Raw genomic sequence first — 17,038 nt, 5'->3', positions numbered from 1 at the left:
CTGGGCTGAGGGAGCCTAACCCCTATGAGAAGCATCACGGCAGCCCTTTTGCTTTCTGCTCCCCAACTTTTCCTCTGTTTGACCGCGCTGGATCTTCACTGCTGTGTGGACTTTCCAGGTGTGGTGAGTGGGGACTACTCTCTAGTTGCGGTGCGGAGCTACTCATTGTGGTGCCTTCTCTTGTGGTGGAACAAGGGTTCTAGTGCGAGCGAGCTCAGTAGTTGCGACGCATGGGCTGAGTTGCATGTGATGTCTTCCCAGACCAAGGATCAAACCCATGCCCCCTGTATTGGCAGGCAGATTATTAACCCCTGGACCACCAGGGAAGTCTCTGGTTCCCTTTGGATTCAAAGGAAGACATGGGCAGTTCAGACAAAGGGAGACATTGGCTAGAGATCAAAGGGCAGCAGGAGGTGAGCCTGGAGCACTTCTTTGCAGATTCCTCTCTGCTTCAGTGCCACGCCTCCGGCGATAGCTGTGTCCCTCTGTGGCCACAGCTCCTTCTGGCTGGATGAGAGGGACGTGCCTCCTCCAAATCTCTAGCTCTCACTGGGCTCAGAGGTACAAATTCTGCCCCATTCCCTTTCAGGTCCAGGGGTGGTAATGCCTTGAAGCTGTTGCACAGTTTGGCTGCTACTAAATCATTTTGATTCCATGAACTGGTAAAATACATTATGCACCATCATCGGTCCCCCACAACATTTCTTCTCATCAAGGAACACATTTTACCACAAAAGAAGTGAGGCAAGAGGTCCTTGTCTATGGGATCTGTCTATACCATTCCTACTTCGTAAGAAGCAGCAGGACAGGTAGATGGTAGAGTGGAATAGCCTACTGCAGACCTATCTGTGGCACCAAGAAGGAGATAACATCATGAAAGTTTTTGAGTTTTTTTTTTAACAGGATGCAGGATATACTTTGAATCAATAACCAATACATATTTCTGTTTTCACACATAGGTAAACAATCAGGTCCAGGCATCAAGGGTTGGAAGCACTTACTCAAAGAACTTTGTTCAGATGTTTTGGGGGCTCTGAGTACCCAAGTGGGAAGAATGATTCCACAAGAGGACACAGCAGGTTCCATTGAAGTGAACCATCATGAGCTCATTGGGTCGCAAAACTAAAAGGCAAAAAGAGAGTTACTCTCAACGTTGAAATTAAAAGATGCTTGCTCCTTGGAAGAAAAGTTATGACCAACCTAGATAGCATATTAAAAAGCAGAGACATTACTTTGCCAACAAAGGTCCATCTAGTCAAAGCTGTGGTTTTTCCAGTAGTCACGTATGGATGTGAGAGTTGGACTATAAAGAAAGCTGAGTGCCGAAGAATTGATCCTTTTGAACTGTGGTGTTGAAGAACACTCTTGAGAGTCCCTTGGACAGCAAGGAGATCCAATCAGTCCATCCTAAAGGAAATCAATCCTGAATGTTCACTGGAAGGACTGATGCTGAAGCTGAAACTCCAATACTTTGACCACCTGATGCAAAGAACTGACTCATTTAAAAAGACCCTGATGCTGGGAATGATTGAAGGCAGGAGGAGAAGGGGAGGACAGAGGATGAGAGGGTTGGATGGCATCACCACCTCAATGGACGTGAGTTTGAGTAGGCTCCGGGGGTTGGTGATGGGCAGGGAAACCTGGTGTGCTGCAGTCCATGGGGTCACAAAGAGTCAGACAGAACTGAGCAACTGAACTGACTAACTGACTCTGTGTTGGGGAGGCAGGTTCTGATTACCAAGAAGCTGGATGCCTGCCTCACAATGTGGACACAGAGGACCATGTCTGGAACCTAGGGGATGCTTGGGGCACCTCTTAGTACTTCCATGTCCAATAGTAATACTTAATGCAAAGATGGGCAGAACCACTGAAGATTCAGACCCTGTAGAAGTGAAAGCTTAAGTCATTATAGCAGGTAAAGAAAACACACATGCTGGTGTGCTGGCTGAGAGCGAAGGAAGGAAGCATAGAATGAGTAACAGGGGAAGGAAGTTGTAAATTTCAACCCTGCCCGGTGATCAGCTACAGAAACAAGTACTGTCACCACTCTGCATGGGGTGGTTTTTTTTTTCTTTACACGTTTGCAAAGGTTTACTTTTTAAAAAATGAAGTGCACATTTACATTGTAGTGTTAATTTCTGCCGTACAGCAAAGTGATTACAGTTATATACATGTATGTATTCTTTTTAATATGCTTTTCCATTATGGTTTATCACAGGATGTTGAATATAGTTCCCTGTGCTACGCATTAGGACCTTGCTGTTTATCCATTCTATATAAATTGGTTTTGCATCTGCTAACCCCAACCTCCCAATACGTCCCCCTCAGCAACCACAAATATGTTTTCTATGTCTCTGAGTCTGTTCCTTCTGCATAGATAGGTTCATTTGTGTCAAATTTTAGATTCCACATATAAGTGACTTTGTTTGAACACATTTATACTTAATTAATGGTCTTCCCAGGTGGCTCAGTGGGTAAGGAATCTGCCTGCAATGCAGGAAACTCAGGAGACATGGGTTCGATCCCCAAGTCAGGAAGATCCTCTAGAGAAGGGCATGGTAACCCAGTCTAGTATTCTTACATGGAGAGTCTCATGGACAGAGGAGCCTGGTGAGCTACAGTCTATAGGGTCACAAAGAATCAGACACGACTGAACACGCATATACTTAATAAACATTTACGTCTTCTCTTCCTTTCTTTCCCTTACGATTTATATAAGTACTAGTGATGGTGGCAAACTTTAAAATTAATCTTTGGTTACAAAACATTTAGTTAGGACTGCTACTCACATCAACCAGAGACAGGTACTGTGACTGTTACACAGAAATAAAATGAAAAAGTGAAGTCGCTCGGTCATGTCTGATTCTTTGCGACCCCATGGACTGTAGCCCACCAGGCTCCTCAGTCCATGGAATTTCCCAGGCAAAGGTACTGCAGTAGGTTGCCATTTCCTTCTCCAGGGGATCGTCCCGATTTAGGGATCGAACCTGGGTCTCCTGCATTGCAAGCAGACGCTTTCTGCCTTCTGAACCACCAGTGAAGATCCTGAAATGGACACATTTAATTTTGAGATTTTGTGCCTCTCTTCTCTAGGAGAAGTAAGGGTGCTTCATTTGTACAAAGGATAGTTGCATTTTGTTAGGCAAAAGCATTCAACTCTGTTGTTGTATAGCAGTTTAAGTGTGTGTAGAAGAGTGTGCATGAATGATGAGCTGCCAGTGGTAGGCTGTGCTCGTTATTCAGCTCTGATTTCTCTGCTCCAAACCCCTCCTTCTAGGCTCAGCATCTGCATCCTGGGGCTAGGACCCTGTCATTTCTTTACTCCTTTGCCAGTGGCTCACTGTTAGGTTCAGTCAACAAGGGGCACTGAATGGAGCTGGGAGGCAGTAAGGGGAAGAAAGGTCTCACATCTCCCAGTGTTGGCTTCCTGCTCCTGCTCTGAGCAACAGTTTGTCACCCAGCAGTGGCCCTTGTTTTCAGGTTTCAGGTTTTTGTTCACACTCCCACAATCAGCCTCATTGTGCCCTCTCACCTAACTAGTACCTGCTAAGACACCTCTTCTCTCAGGGAATTAGCTCTGTGGTGTCCATGCTCTCAGCTCTGGAGCTCTTAGGGCCAGAAGACCAGGGCCAGCAGGTAGGTAGCATCTACCTCACAGATCTGAGTCCAGTTCTATGGAGTTTTTCCTAATGAATAATCCCTATCTCCTCCTTGTGTTTACCTAGCTCTAAGAAACGCTGGACTGGAAGAAACACAAGCTGGAATCAAGATTGCCAGGAGAAATATCAATAACCTCAGATATGCAGATGACACCACCCTTATGGCAGAAAGTGAAGAGGAACTCAAAAGCCTCTTGATGAAAGTGAAAGAGGAGAGTGAAAAAGTTGGCTTAAAGCTCACATTCAGAAAACAAAGATCATGGCATCCAGTCCCATCACTTCATGGCAAATAGATGGGGAAACAGTGGAAACAGTGTCAGACTTTATTTTGGGGGGCTCCAAAATCACTGCAGATGGTGACTGCAGCCATGAAATTAAAAGACGCTTACTCCTTGGAAGAAAAGTTATGACCAACCTAGATAGCATATTCAAAAGCAGAGACATTACTTTGCCGACTAAGGTCCGTCTAGTCAAGGCTGTGGTTTTTCCAGTAGTCATGTATGGATGTGAGAGTTGGACTGTGAAGAAGGCTGAACGCCGAAGAATTGATGCTTTTGAACTGTGGTGTTGGAGAAGACTCTTGAGAGTCCCTTGGACTGCAAGGAGATCCAACCAGTCCCTTCTGAAGAAGATCAGCCCTGGGATTTCTTTGGAAGGAATGATGCTAAAGCTGAAACTCCAGTACTTTGGCCACCTGATGCGAAGAGTTGACTCATTGGAAAAGACTCTGATGCTGGGAGGGATTGGGGGCAGGAGGAGAAGGGGACGACCCAGGATGAGATGGCTGGATGGCATCACTGACTCGATGGACGTGAGTCTGAGTGAACTCCGGGAGTTGGTGATGGACAGGGAGGCCTGGCGTGCTGCGATTCATGGGGTCGCAAAGAGTCGGACACGACTGAGCAACTGAACTGAACTGAAGCACAGCATTCTTACCGACCCTGTCTCAAGCTGGTCCCCAGCAAGGGATCTTCTGCCCTCTGTTGCTCGCACAAGTAGAACCAGACCAACTTCAGTTCAGAAGCAAAGGAAGCTGTTTTTTGATCCAAAAAAAAATGGAGGAGGCTGGGGTGTCCAACCTCCGAGCCATGGACCTGTACCTCCTGCCAGATCTGTGGTGGCATTAGATTAGAAATAAAACGCACGATAAATATAATGAACCTGAATCTTCCTGAAACCACCCTCTCCCCTTCTCAATCTGCGGAAAATTTGTCTTCCACCTGTGTCTGTGCCAAAAAGGTTGGGGTCTATTGCTGTAGAGTACCCATTCATCCAGGCAGGCCATGAGTGGGGCTGCTTTATAGGGTTCAAGTCAGTGGGGAGGGGGACGAAGAAAGTGGAGCTCAAGGAGGCAGCCGCAGCTGTGCTGCTCAGGCTCCAGATTGCCCACAGGCTCCGTGTCCGTGTCTCTGCGCACGCCCCCACCCGCACGCCCCCACCGCCGTCTTGAACTGAGCGTGGAGTGCAGCGCTTCTGCACTCGGTCCCAAGCTGAGATGTCTGCACAGTCCACATCTGAAATTTGCCCAGTGCAAGGCCTCTGCACGCAGCTCCCTACAAGCAGGTGAAGCCAGATGAAGCACAAAGGAGAAAAGGTTTGACTTTATTTTATTACCAATATTCTATTTTAACTTCCCAGGAATTGCTAATGGACTTTGCCCCAACAAATCCCTCGCAGTTTTTCGACCCGCTCCTCACTCTTGAGGGGCACTCGGGGTGCAGGTCCGTCTTCTGTAACTGCTTAGCTGGTTTGGGGTGTTGACATAACCCTGAGGGGAAGAGCAGAGCTTCTCCCGCTGCCTTTACATGTACTTGGTTGTCACAGGACTGGGTCCTGACTGTTCGAATCCCTGAGCGACCAGCATTTGGAGTTTTAGAAACTCTAGTTTCTTGGAGATGGAGGATTCCGGACAGTTTAGGATGCATGGCCCAGATGTGAGCAGGAGAATAATGGCCATGCATTCCATTTTTCCTACAAGTGAAGGTATCTTGGTCTTTGTCTGTAGGCATAATTGTGCCCTGATGTCAAGGTTCACTGCCATAGCTAAATATCCCTGGCCACACTTTTCATGGTTTTTTGAAGAGACACTTTGGGTCAGAGGGAGGTTCACTCAAGGAGTCAGGGAGTCTATTGCCCAGGTTGTCTCTCCAGAGGCTGGGGCTCAGGGGCCTCCTTGTGATGTTCCCACGGAGTGATCCCGAAGTTTCAGGGCAGGATGGCTGGTTAGGATCACTGAGTGGAGACTGGTCCTCTTAGGAGTGAGCTGATCTTTCAGGCTGCCACTTTTCCAGGTGTTTAGGTTCATCTAAACTCCTAGCTAGAACTGGGGGAGGGCCAGGTCCATGGTCCAGGCAGCACCTGATCACCACCTACGTGAGGACTCATGGTTTCTCCTAGCTGGAGGGTATACTTGAGTTGTTCTGTTTCAAGGGGCTAAGGTATGTTATGCCCAGAGTCCAAGTCCCCAAAACTGAGAGAATAAGATGTCCACAGCAATGCAAAAGCATGAAGGGGTTTTATTTCTAGCTTGAGCTAGGAGTCCTGCCACATCCAACGCAGTGGAGTGGAGCAAGGAGCCCGGAGCCCAGATTTACAGTGGTATTTATAGGTTTTAGAATAGAGTTGGCAAGGGCTGATTGGCTGCAGGAGTTTCCTAGTATTTACTAATTGGCTAATCTTTATTGGCTGCAGGGGGATGTCTTTTACGTCCTGATAAACTCAAACCAGGTTACGGGGAGTATGCTGATTAGACAAGTCCTGGCATCCTCGGGGATGACCTCACTGGGCAATGACTCGGCCTTTCCCATGAGTCCTACCTTAGTCCCTGAAGCCTATCATGGTGTTTGTTAGGTCCCAACAAGGTATCCCTACTTTCGGGCTGGGGAATGAGTCTTCCATGTGTGCATGCTAAGTTGCTTTACTTTTGTTTGACTCTTGATGACCCCATGGACTGTAGCCCGCCAGACTCCTCTGTCCATGGGATTCTCCAGGCAAGAGTACTGGAGTGGGTTGCCATGCCTTCCTCCAGGGGACCTTCACGACCCAGGGATTGAACCTGTGTCTCTTACCTCTACTGCAATGGCAGGTGGATTCTTTACTACTAGAGCCAGCTGGGAAGCCCGAGTCTACCATACATGGGTTCAAATGCGCTTTGAGTTATCCCTGAGGCTAACTACATGTGGAGCAGGGCAATTGGGAGTAACTTAATCCAGTGTTTTTTGAGTCTCCTAATGTAGAAGTTTGCTAAGGTTGTTTTAAGTTCTAAATAGATCTCTCTCCTTTTCCCAAACAGTTGGGGTGTCCAGGCTGAGTGCAAGTTTCATTTTATGCAGAGGGTATTTGTTATCCCTTTTGTCACTTGAGACACAAATGTTGGGCCATTATCACTTTATAGGGGCCCTGGGAGCCCAAACCTGGGGATTATCTCTCTTAGTAATACTTTAGCCACTGTGGCTGCTGTTTCAGTTCTAGTGAGGAATGTTCTACCCACCCTGAAAATGTATCCTCTAATACCAAGAGACACCTGAAGTTGTTTAATGCTCTTAGTGTGTGACAGTGAAATCAATCAGCTAATCTTCAGGATATGTCCTGGATGGGGCTTATCTGGGGGCCTCTCAGGAGCCTGACGTTGAGGTTGTTCATTGTGCAGATGGGGCAGATCTCAACTATCCAGCTGATTATATTTTCATGCTGCTGCTGCTGCTAAGTCGCTTCAGTCGTGTCCAACTCTGTGCAACCCCATAGACGGCAGCTCACCAGGCTCCCCCGTCCCTGGGATTCTCCAGGCAAGAACACTGGAGTGGGTTGCCATTTCCTTCCCCAATGCATGAAAGTGAAAAGTGAAAGTGAAGTTGCTCAGTTGTGTCTGACTCATAGCGACGCCATGGACTGCAGCCCACCAGGCTCCTCCGTCCATGGGATTTTCCAGGCAAGAGTACTGGAGTGGGGTGCCATTGCCTTCTCCGATTTTCATACTAGAAGTTACCATGACCTCAACCAACCAACTATACAGAGCTTCCCTTCTGTAGTGAGTTCCCTGATGAGCCTCCCTGATGGCTTGACAAGCTGCACTTTGGAGAAAGTATTGCCCGTGTTCATTAACTAGAAACACATGGCCTCCTAGATCTTTGTTGAAGCCCATTTTCAGGCTTTGTCTAATTCTTCCTTTGTGTAGAACGGGAAATAATTGGGTGGATTTGGCTTCTTGGGGCCACCCATTTGGCAGTTGTGTCTATGTGTTGTTCCCCTCTGTTACCTCTGCATCCCTCTTTGGTGACCCCAACAATGAATCATTGACACTTTTTGGGGGGCAGCTGCACTGCTTCTAGGAGTCTCAGTAGATTTAAACCATACTTCACCTGTTTATTCTCTGCTGTTAGTATACATCTTTCCTTCCAAATAGTCCCGTGTGTGTGGGGGGTGGCATAAACTTTTAAGCTCTTCCTAGTCCTGAGCTCTACAGAGAAGGCAATGGCACCCCACTCCAGTACTCTTGGCTGGAAAATCCCATGGACGGAGGAGCCTGGTGGGCTGCAGTCCATGGGGTCGGGAAGAGTCGGACACGACTGAGCGACTTCACTTTCACTTTTCACTTTGATGCATTGGAGAAGGAAATGGCAACCCACTCCAGTGTTCTTGCCTGGAGAATCCCAGGGACGGCGGAGCCTGGTGGGCTGCCGTCTCTGGGGTCGCACAGAGTGGGACACGACTGAAGCGACTCAGCAGCAGCAGCAGTCCTGAGCTCTAAGTCTCAGGTGAATCTATCAGCTTGGCCTGTTGGACTCAAGTCCCTCGGGATAGTTTGTGCATCTGTGACTTGGGTCTGGGAGGTCCCTGCATACTCTGCTGGCCTTTTCCCCCTCTCTCATAAAACTGCTCCTGTCTATGAACTGTTCCTCTCTGGCATTTGAAAGAGACTCACTTACTAGGTCAGGGAAACTGGAATAGATCCTGACTGGTTTCTATAAGATCGTGCTCCAGTAGCCCTGTTTCTGTGGGTACCAAAGTGGCAGGATTTAGTGGATGATAGGTTTAGTGTTTGTTTGTTTTTTTTTATATTGAGGTATATTTGATATACAATATTATATAAGTTTCAGGTTTACACCATAGTAATTCATAATTTTAAAGGCTGTATTCCATTTATAGTTGTTATAAAATATTTGCCATATTCCGCATGTTGTACAGTATATCCTTATAGCTTATTTTATACATAATAGTTTGCAACTCTTAATCCCCACCCCTACCTTCCCCTCCTCCTTCCCTCTCCCTACTGGTAGCCAGAAGTTTTTTTCTCTCTGAGTCTGTTTCTTTTATATTTTCACTAGTTTGTTGTATTTTTAAGATTCCACATACAAGTAATATCGTACAGGATTTGTCTTTCTCTGCCTGACTTATTTCACTTAACATAATGCCTTCCAAGTCTATCCATGTTGTCGCAGATGGCAAAATTTTATTCTTTTTAATGGCTGAGTAGTATTCCATTGTATGTATATACTACCTCTTCTTTATCCATTCATCTGTTGATGGGTACTTAGGTTGCTCCCATACCTTGACAATTGCAAATAATGCTGCTAAGAACATTGGGGTGCATGGGTCCTTTCAAACTAGTGGTTTTGTTTTTTCAGATAAATGCCCAGGAATGGAATTGCTGGGACAAATGGCAGTATAACATATGCTGAGTTTCTGTGGTACCCACTGGGTTGTCTAAAAGCATAGCCTGAACTTAAATTGAGCTTCTCTGACTGCTTACTAAAGCCTGAACCTGGAGTGGAGTCCATATAGTGACTCACTGACCAACTGTTAACTTTTCAGCCTCTTATTGCAGGATTGTAGTGGCTGCTACTGCCCAGAGGCAAAGAGGCCTTCCCTTAGTGGTTTGATCTAATTGTTTAGAAATGTTCTCTTTTGCGCTTTTAGTCTTCCAATGACTGGTTAATCAATCCATTATACTGAATTCTTCCTGTTCACACTCTCATGGTTTTCGTTCCTGTTTTTCTACTGGACTTGATACAGTCATCTTTTAGTGCTTAACCATCCCTCTTTTGTTCCCTTAACCCTGCATTGTAAATAGTCCCTTGATCAAGGACTCTAAAATCTGAGCAAATTGGAATGGACTATTTTAGCTGTTGGACCCAGCCTTATGAATGAATGGATAACCTGAAGGGAGTTTGGTGGATCTTGGTGTTGTGATCAGAAGACTAAACCTGAAGTTTAGATTTGTTGATTACTAGTTCTATGACCTTGGCAACTCACTTAACCAGTCTCAACCCTAGGGTCTTCAACTGCAAAGTGGGAAAATAAAGCCTCCTTTTTAGGGCTACAGTGGAGATTAAGTGCCAATTTATGTGTCTGGCAGAGTATCTACCACATAGCGCTAAGAAATGGTTCCTATTATGATCAGAAAATATATCCTGATGTTTGAACAACCAAATTTAAAAATGTCTACTTCACAGGACTGCAAGGATTCAATTTATATGATGGAGGCAAAGTGCCTAGCCCTGTGCATGACAGTTAACAAATGTCCAATAACCATTAGCTCTAAATTTCTTTAAAAAAACTTTTCAATAAAATTTGTCTGTTGGTTATTTTAAAGATAATTCTATTAAAAAGGATTTAACTTTTACCAAAATTAGGCAAAAACATATTTCATTTATGAACTAGATTTTAATACTTAAAAAAATAGAGAATCAAATAATCAATTCTTGCTCTCTCTCACTGTGTATCATAACCAACAAAGATTTAGTCCATGAATGCTCACTTAAAAAATTAATGAAAAAAAAAAGAACAGAATTTGATGTATTAAACTTTCCTTTTCTCAGAAAAATGTAGTTATGTAGATACCATAAGGTTACAGGCTCTAAGTGTATGGCTGAAATTGGTGGTAGATTAATTTATGGACATGCTAATAAAAAAAAAATTGAGAATCTATTTCCTCTTCCAAGAACTTATAAAATTTGTTATTGCTGTTAAATATTAGTCCCTGGCTACAATTAACCACAAATTTCCTCATTAACATGTCAGGACTCTCGGGTTAAAATAAACACATTTTTGGGGTATCAATAAAAATTTAAGAGGATAAGATGGTTGAAAAGAGAAAGTGGTTTTTTCAAGGGAGGGACTAAGAGGGGAGTCAAGGTATCAACCTTGTTGCCATTCCAAGAATATATTTAATATTGGGCTTTGTAACATATGAGCCTCCTTTATTGGGACTGCTGATTTATCTTCCTAATTATGATTATAGACTGACAGCAAAAATATTTAGTATTCCCTAAGGAAATACCTTCGAGAAGGCAATGGCAACACACTCCAGTACTCTTGCCTGGAAAATCCCATGGGCGGAGGAGCCTGGTAGGCTGCAGTCCATGGTGTCGCTAAGAGTCAGACACGACTGAGCGACTTCACTTTCACTTTTCACTTTCCTGCATTGGATAAGGAAATGGCAACCCACTCCAGTGTTCTTGCCTGGAGAATCCCAGGGACGGGGGAGCCTGGTGGGCTGCCGTCCCTGGGGTTGTACAGAGTCGGACATGACTGAAGCAACTTAGCAGCAGCAGCAGCGAGGAAATAGCTAACTCAGGTAAGACTCAGGGCATGTGTGGGCGGGAGATGGAAGTTTGGAGCAGTGAAGCCTGTAAGAGCTCTTTAAGGACCAGGGATGCTATCTGGGGGTGCTCAGGAGGCTGGCGCAGCCCTGGGGCCAATCCCAGGAGCAACGGGCCCTGCCAAGGACTGTGTGAAGGGAGGAGGGCCGTAGGGTGTCAGGAGGCCAGCATAGCACTGGCATGTTCTGGAGGCAATGGGAACAAATCCCTGGTCCTGCTAAGCCCCCAAATAACAATAGTTCACGTTCTTTCAGGTCTGTCTGGATTGTGCTTTTCAAAGTTTCAAAACCTTGTGACATATCTTACTTTATCTGAGCCTTCTCCAGGCAAGAATACTGGAGTGGGTTGCCATGCCCTCCTCCAGGGGATCTTCCTGACCCAGGGCTCGAACCTGCATCTGTTGTATCTCCTGCATTGGCAGGCACCACCCGGGAAGCCTGATGTACCTGAAAGTGAAAGTGTTAGTCGCTCAGTCATGGTGGACTCTCTGTGACCCCATGGACTGTAGCCCGCCAGGCTCCTCTGTCCATGGGATTTTTCCAGGCAAGAGTACTGGAGTGAGTTGCCATTTTCTTCTCCAAGGGATCTTCCTGACCCAGGGATTGAACCCAGGTCTCTTGCATTGCAGACAGACTCTACCATCTGAGCCACTGGGGAAGCCCAATGTAGATCTAGTGGGGTAGAAAAGAGCTGGTTCAACTCTGCTCTAGAGGAAGAAAGTGAGGATCAGATGAAACAAAATAATTAAATGGCAGAGTTGGGACCAGGACCCAGAATTTCTGTCTCCCAGGCTAGGATTCTCTCTGGAGGGAAAAGACAAAATGACTGCTTGTTACTGGAATGTCAATGGAAGGAGAAGTGAAACAAAAGTAAGGATTCAGTGATGACGGAGGAAGACATACTTCCCAGGAAAGTAGGCAGGGCCACACCGCTTCAGTTTTCCTCATGATCACAACTAGGAGACCACCAGGTTGAACACAGGGGTGTTGATGCACATGTGCTGGGCCATCTTTTGAGCTGTTCACTGTCCGGATGCTGGTGCTGAACCTCCATCCCTCTTGCTTCCACTAACAACCATGTAAATAACAAGCCTATTTACATTTCCAGTCAATACCAAATCATACAGGTGGGAGAGCACCAAAAAGCATTTTTTTACTGTAAACTAAGGCATACTTGTAATTATTAACATGTGAAAGCACTTTATAAACTGTCAAGTGCTACAGAATGTCCAATTATTACTATTATCATCATCATCATCACGTTAGGTTTTTTTCCAACCAAAGAAGTACACATTGAGTCTCACCTCTCTTTTCTCCTTCAGTTTAAATGAATTCTGTATCTCAGTTCAGTTCAGTTCAGTCACTCAGTGGTGTCCAACTCTTTGTGACACCATGGATGGTAGTACACCAGGCTTCCCTGTTCATCACAAACTCCCGGAGCTTACTCAAACTCATGTCCATTGAGTCGGTGATACCATCCAACCATCTCATCCTCTGTCATCCCCTTCTCCTCCTGTCTTCAATCATTCCCAGCATCAGGGTCTTTTTAAATGAGTCAGTTCTTCTCATCAGGTGGCCAAAGTATTGGAGTTTCAGCTTCAGCATCAGTCCTTCCAATGAATATTCAGGACTGATTTCCTTTAGGATTGACTAGTTTGATCTCCTTGCAGTCCACGGGACTCTCAAGAGTCTTCTCCACCACCGCAGTTCAAAAGCATCAACTCTTAGGTGCTCAGCTTTCTTTATAGTCCAACGCACACATCCATACGTGACTACTAGAAAAACCATAGCTTTGACTAGATGGACTTTGTTGGCAAAGTAATGTCTCTGCTTTTCAATATGCTATCTAGATTGGTCATAACTTTTCTTCTAAGGAGCAAGCTTCTTTTAATTTCATGGCTGCAGTCACCATCTGCAGTGATTTTGGAGCCCCCCAAAATAAAGTCTCACTGTTTCTATTGTTTCTCCATCTATTTCCCATGAAGTGATGGGATCGGATGCCATGATCTTAGTTTTCTGAATGTTGAGTTTAAGCCAACTTTTTCACTCTCCTCTTTCACTTTCATCAGGAGGCTCTTTAGTTCCTCTTCACTTTCTGCCATAAGTGTGGTGTCATCTGCATATCTGAGGTTACTGTTGTTTCTCCTGGCAATCTTGATTCCAGCTTGTGCTTCATCCAGTCCAGCATTTCTCATGATGTACTCTGCATATAAGTTAAATAAGCAGGGTGACAATATACAGCCTTGATGTACTCCTTTCCCAATTTTGAACCAGTCTGTTGTTCCATGTTTAGTTCTAACTGTTGCTTCTTTATCTGCATACAGATTTCTTGGGAGTCAGGTCAGGTGGTCTGGTATTCCCATCTCTTGAAGAATTTTCCAGTTTGTTGTTATCCACACAGTCAAAGACTGTGGCATAATTAATAAAGCAGAAATAGATGTTTTTCTGGAACTCTCTCACTTTTTCAGTGATCCAATGGATGTTGGCAATTAGATCTCTGATTCCTCTGCCTTTTTAAATCCAGCTTGAGTATCTGGAAGTTCACAGTTCATGTGCTGTTGAAGCCTGGCTTGGAGAATTTTGAGCTAGCATGTGAGATGAGTGCAATTGCGTGGTGGTTTGAGCATTCTTTGGCATTGCCCTTCTTTGGGATTGGAGTGAAAACTGACCTTTTCCAGTCCTGTGGCCACTGCTGAGTTTTCCAAATTTGCTGGCATATTGAGTGTAGCACTTTCACAGCATCATCTTTTAGGATTTGAAATAGCTCAACTGGAATTCCATCACCTCCGCTAGCTTTGTTCGTAGTGATGCTTCCTGAGACACACTTGACCTCAAATTCCAGGATGTCTGGCTCTAGGTGACACATCGTGATTATCCAGGTCGTGAAGATCTTTTTTTTACAGTTCTTCTGTGTATTCTTGCCACTTCTTAATATCTTCTGCTTCTGTTAGGTCCATACTATTTCTGTCCTTTACTGTGCCCATTTTCCATGAAATGTTCCCTTGGTATCTCTAATTTTCTTGAAGAGATCTCTAGTATTTTCCATTCTATTGTTTCCTCTGTTTCTTTGCATTGATCACTGAGGAAGGCTTTCTTATCTCTCCTTGCTATTCTTTGGAACTCTGCATTCAAATGGGTATATCTTTCCTTTTCTCCTTTGCCTTTCACCTCTCTTCTTTTCACAGCTATTTGTAAGCCCTCCTCAGACAACCTTTTTTTTTTTTTTGGCTTTTTGCATTTCTTTTTCTTGGGGATGGTCTTGATCACTGCTTCCTGTACAATGTCACCTCCGAGCATAGTTCTTCAGGCAGTCTGTCTATCAGATCTAATCCCTTGAATTTGTCACTTCCACTGTATAATCGTAAGGGATTTTATTTAGGTCATACCTGAATGGTCTAGTGGTTTTCCCTACTTTCTTCAGTTTAAGTCTGAGTTTGGCAATAAGGAGTTCATGATCTGAGCCACAGTCAGCTCCTGGTCTTGTTTTTGCTGACTGTATGGAGCTTCTCCATCTTTGGCTGCAAAGAATATAATCAATCTGATTTCGGTATTGACCGTCTGGTGATGTCCATGTGTAGAGTCTTCTCTTGTGTTGTTGGAAGAGGGTGTTTGCTATGACCAGTGCATTCTCTTGGCAAAACTCTATTAGCCTTTGCCCTGCTTCATTCTGTATCCAAGGCCAAATTTGCCTGTTACTCCAGGTATTTCTTGACTTCCTACTTTTGCATTCCAGTCCCCTGTAAAGGACATGTCTTTTGGGTGTTAGCTTTAGAAGGTCTTGTAGATCTTCATAGAACCATTCAACTTCAGCTGTTTCAGCATTACTGGTCAGAGCATTGACTTGGATTAGTGTGATATTGAATAGTTTGCCTTGGAAATGAACAGAGATCATTCTGTCATTTTTGAGATTGCATCCAAGTACTGCATTTTGGACTCTTTTGTTGACTATGATGGCTACTCATTTTCTTCTAAGGGATTCTTGTCCACAGTATTAGATATAATCGTCATCTGAGTTAAATTCACCCATTCCAGTCCATTTTAGTTCACTAAAATGTCGATGTTCACTCTTGCCATCTCCTGTTTGACCACTTCCAATTTGCCTTGATTCATGGACCTAACATTCCAGGTTCCTATGCAATATTGCTCTTTACAGTATTGGACTTTACACCAGAACCAGTTTCCCCCTCAGTCAATCTTTCCCATCAGGAAGCTTCCATAAGCCTCTTATCCTTCTCCATCAGAGGGCAGACAGAATGAAAACCAAATTCACAGAAAACTAACCAATCTGATCACATGGACCATAGCCTTGTCTAACTCAATGAAACTATGAGCCATGCCATGTAGGGCCACCCAAGGCAGATGGGTCATGGTGGAGAGTTCTGACAAAACGTGGTCCACTGGAGAAGGGAATGGCAAACCACTTCAGTATTCTTGCCTTGAAAAACCCCATGAACAGTATGGAGAGGCAAAGAGATAGGACACTGAAAGATGAACTCCCCAGGTCAGTAGGTGCCCAATATGCTACTGGAAATCAGAGGAGAAATAACTCCAGAAAAAATGAAGAGAGAGATGGAGCCAAAGCAAAAACACCACCCAGCTGTGGATGTGACTGGTGATGAATTCTGTATCTAGAACCAAATAAAATTTAGAATGTCTTTTGGTATAGAACTATGTCAGTGTCTCTTACAAGCTCAAGTAACCTCTGTCTGCCTTTTCTACTTTTTTCCTTATTATACTTTCTCCTCCCATTACCCTTTTCTCCCCAGAAACTCAAGTGGCCTAGAGACCTCAAATTGGCCTGGCCTCAGAAACAGAGTTAGCGTCAGAGAGCCATAGACAGGGAAGGAAACTTTAAGACTGAAGTTGACAGGTAACAGAGCTCAGACACAGAGAGGTGAAGTGACTTGCCCAGGATTATCGGATCGCGGGGCTCCAGAGTCAAGAGTGAAAGGCAAGACGTCTGATTCCTGGCCTACTGCTTGTTCCACTGTGCTGCACCCTCCCGTGTGGTTTCTTCCTGCTACAGTGTCAGGCCACTCAAGCTCTGAGATTTTACTTGACCACACCATACCTTTACTTACCATACCTTACAGGATGGTTCCATGAGGGTATCTCCCGTTGGCCCCTCTAGGGACTCTCATGGGTGGAGGTCACCCTGGCATCTGCCAGATTTTGAGACTAGGGACTGGCAAGAAACCCAGGATATATACTGTGTGGATCAGTAATCCCAAAATGCCTCTTTAGAGTTCGTTCAAAATTTCATAGTTCAGGCATGGACTCCTGAAAATTTCCCTACTATGAGTTCTATCTAGAGTGCAGATTCTTAACCTTAGTGGCACCTAAGAGCCACCTGGCAATCTTTTTAAAAATATTGATTCCTGGGAATTCCCTGGTGGTCCAGAGGTTAGGACTTCTCACTTTCACGACTGAGGCTGTGGCTTTGATCCTTTGTCAGGGAATTAAGATCCCACAAACTGTGCTGTACAGCCAAAAAAATATATCTATATCTATATATTCCTCAAAACAGAGAGCCCAGAAATAAACCCACACATCTATGGACAATTAATCTTTGATGAAAGAGGCAAGAACATACAATGGAGAAAAGACAGTCTTTTCAGCAAGTGGTGCTGGGAAAGTTGGACAGTCACATGTAAATCAATGAAGTTAGAACACACCCTCATGTCATACACAAAAAATAAACTCAAAATGGCTTGAAAATTTAAGTATAAGATGTGACATCATAAAACTCCCAGAAGTGAAGATAGGCAAATATTCTCTG

This window comes from Budorcas taxicolor, chromosome 15 (genome assembly GCF_023091745.1).
Source record: "Budorcas taxicolor isolate Tak-1 chromosome 15, Takin1.1, whole genome shotgun sequence".
Classification (NCBI taxonomy): domain Eukaryota; kingdom Metazoa; phylum Chordata; class Mammalia; order Artiodactyla; family Bovidae; genus Budorcas; species Budorcas taxicolor.
Note: the sequence above shows the minus strand (reverse complement) of the source record.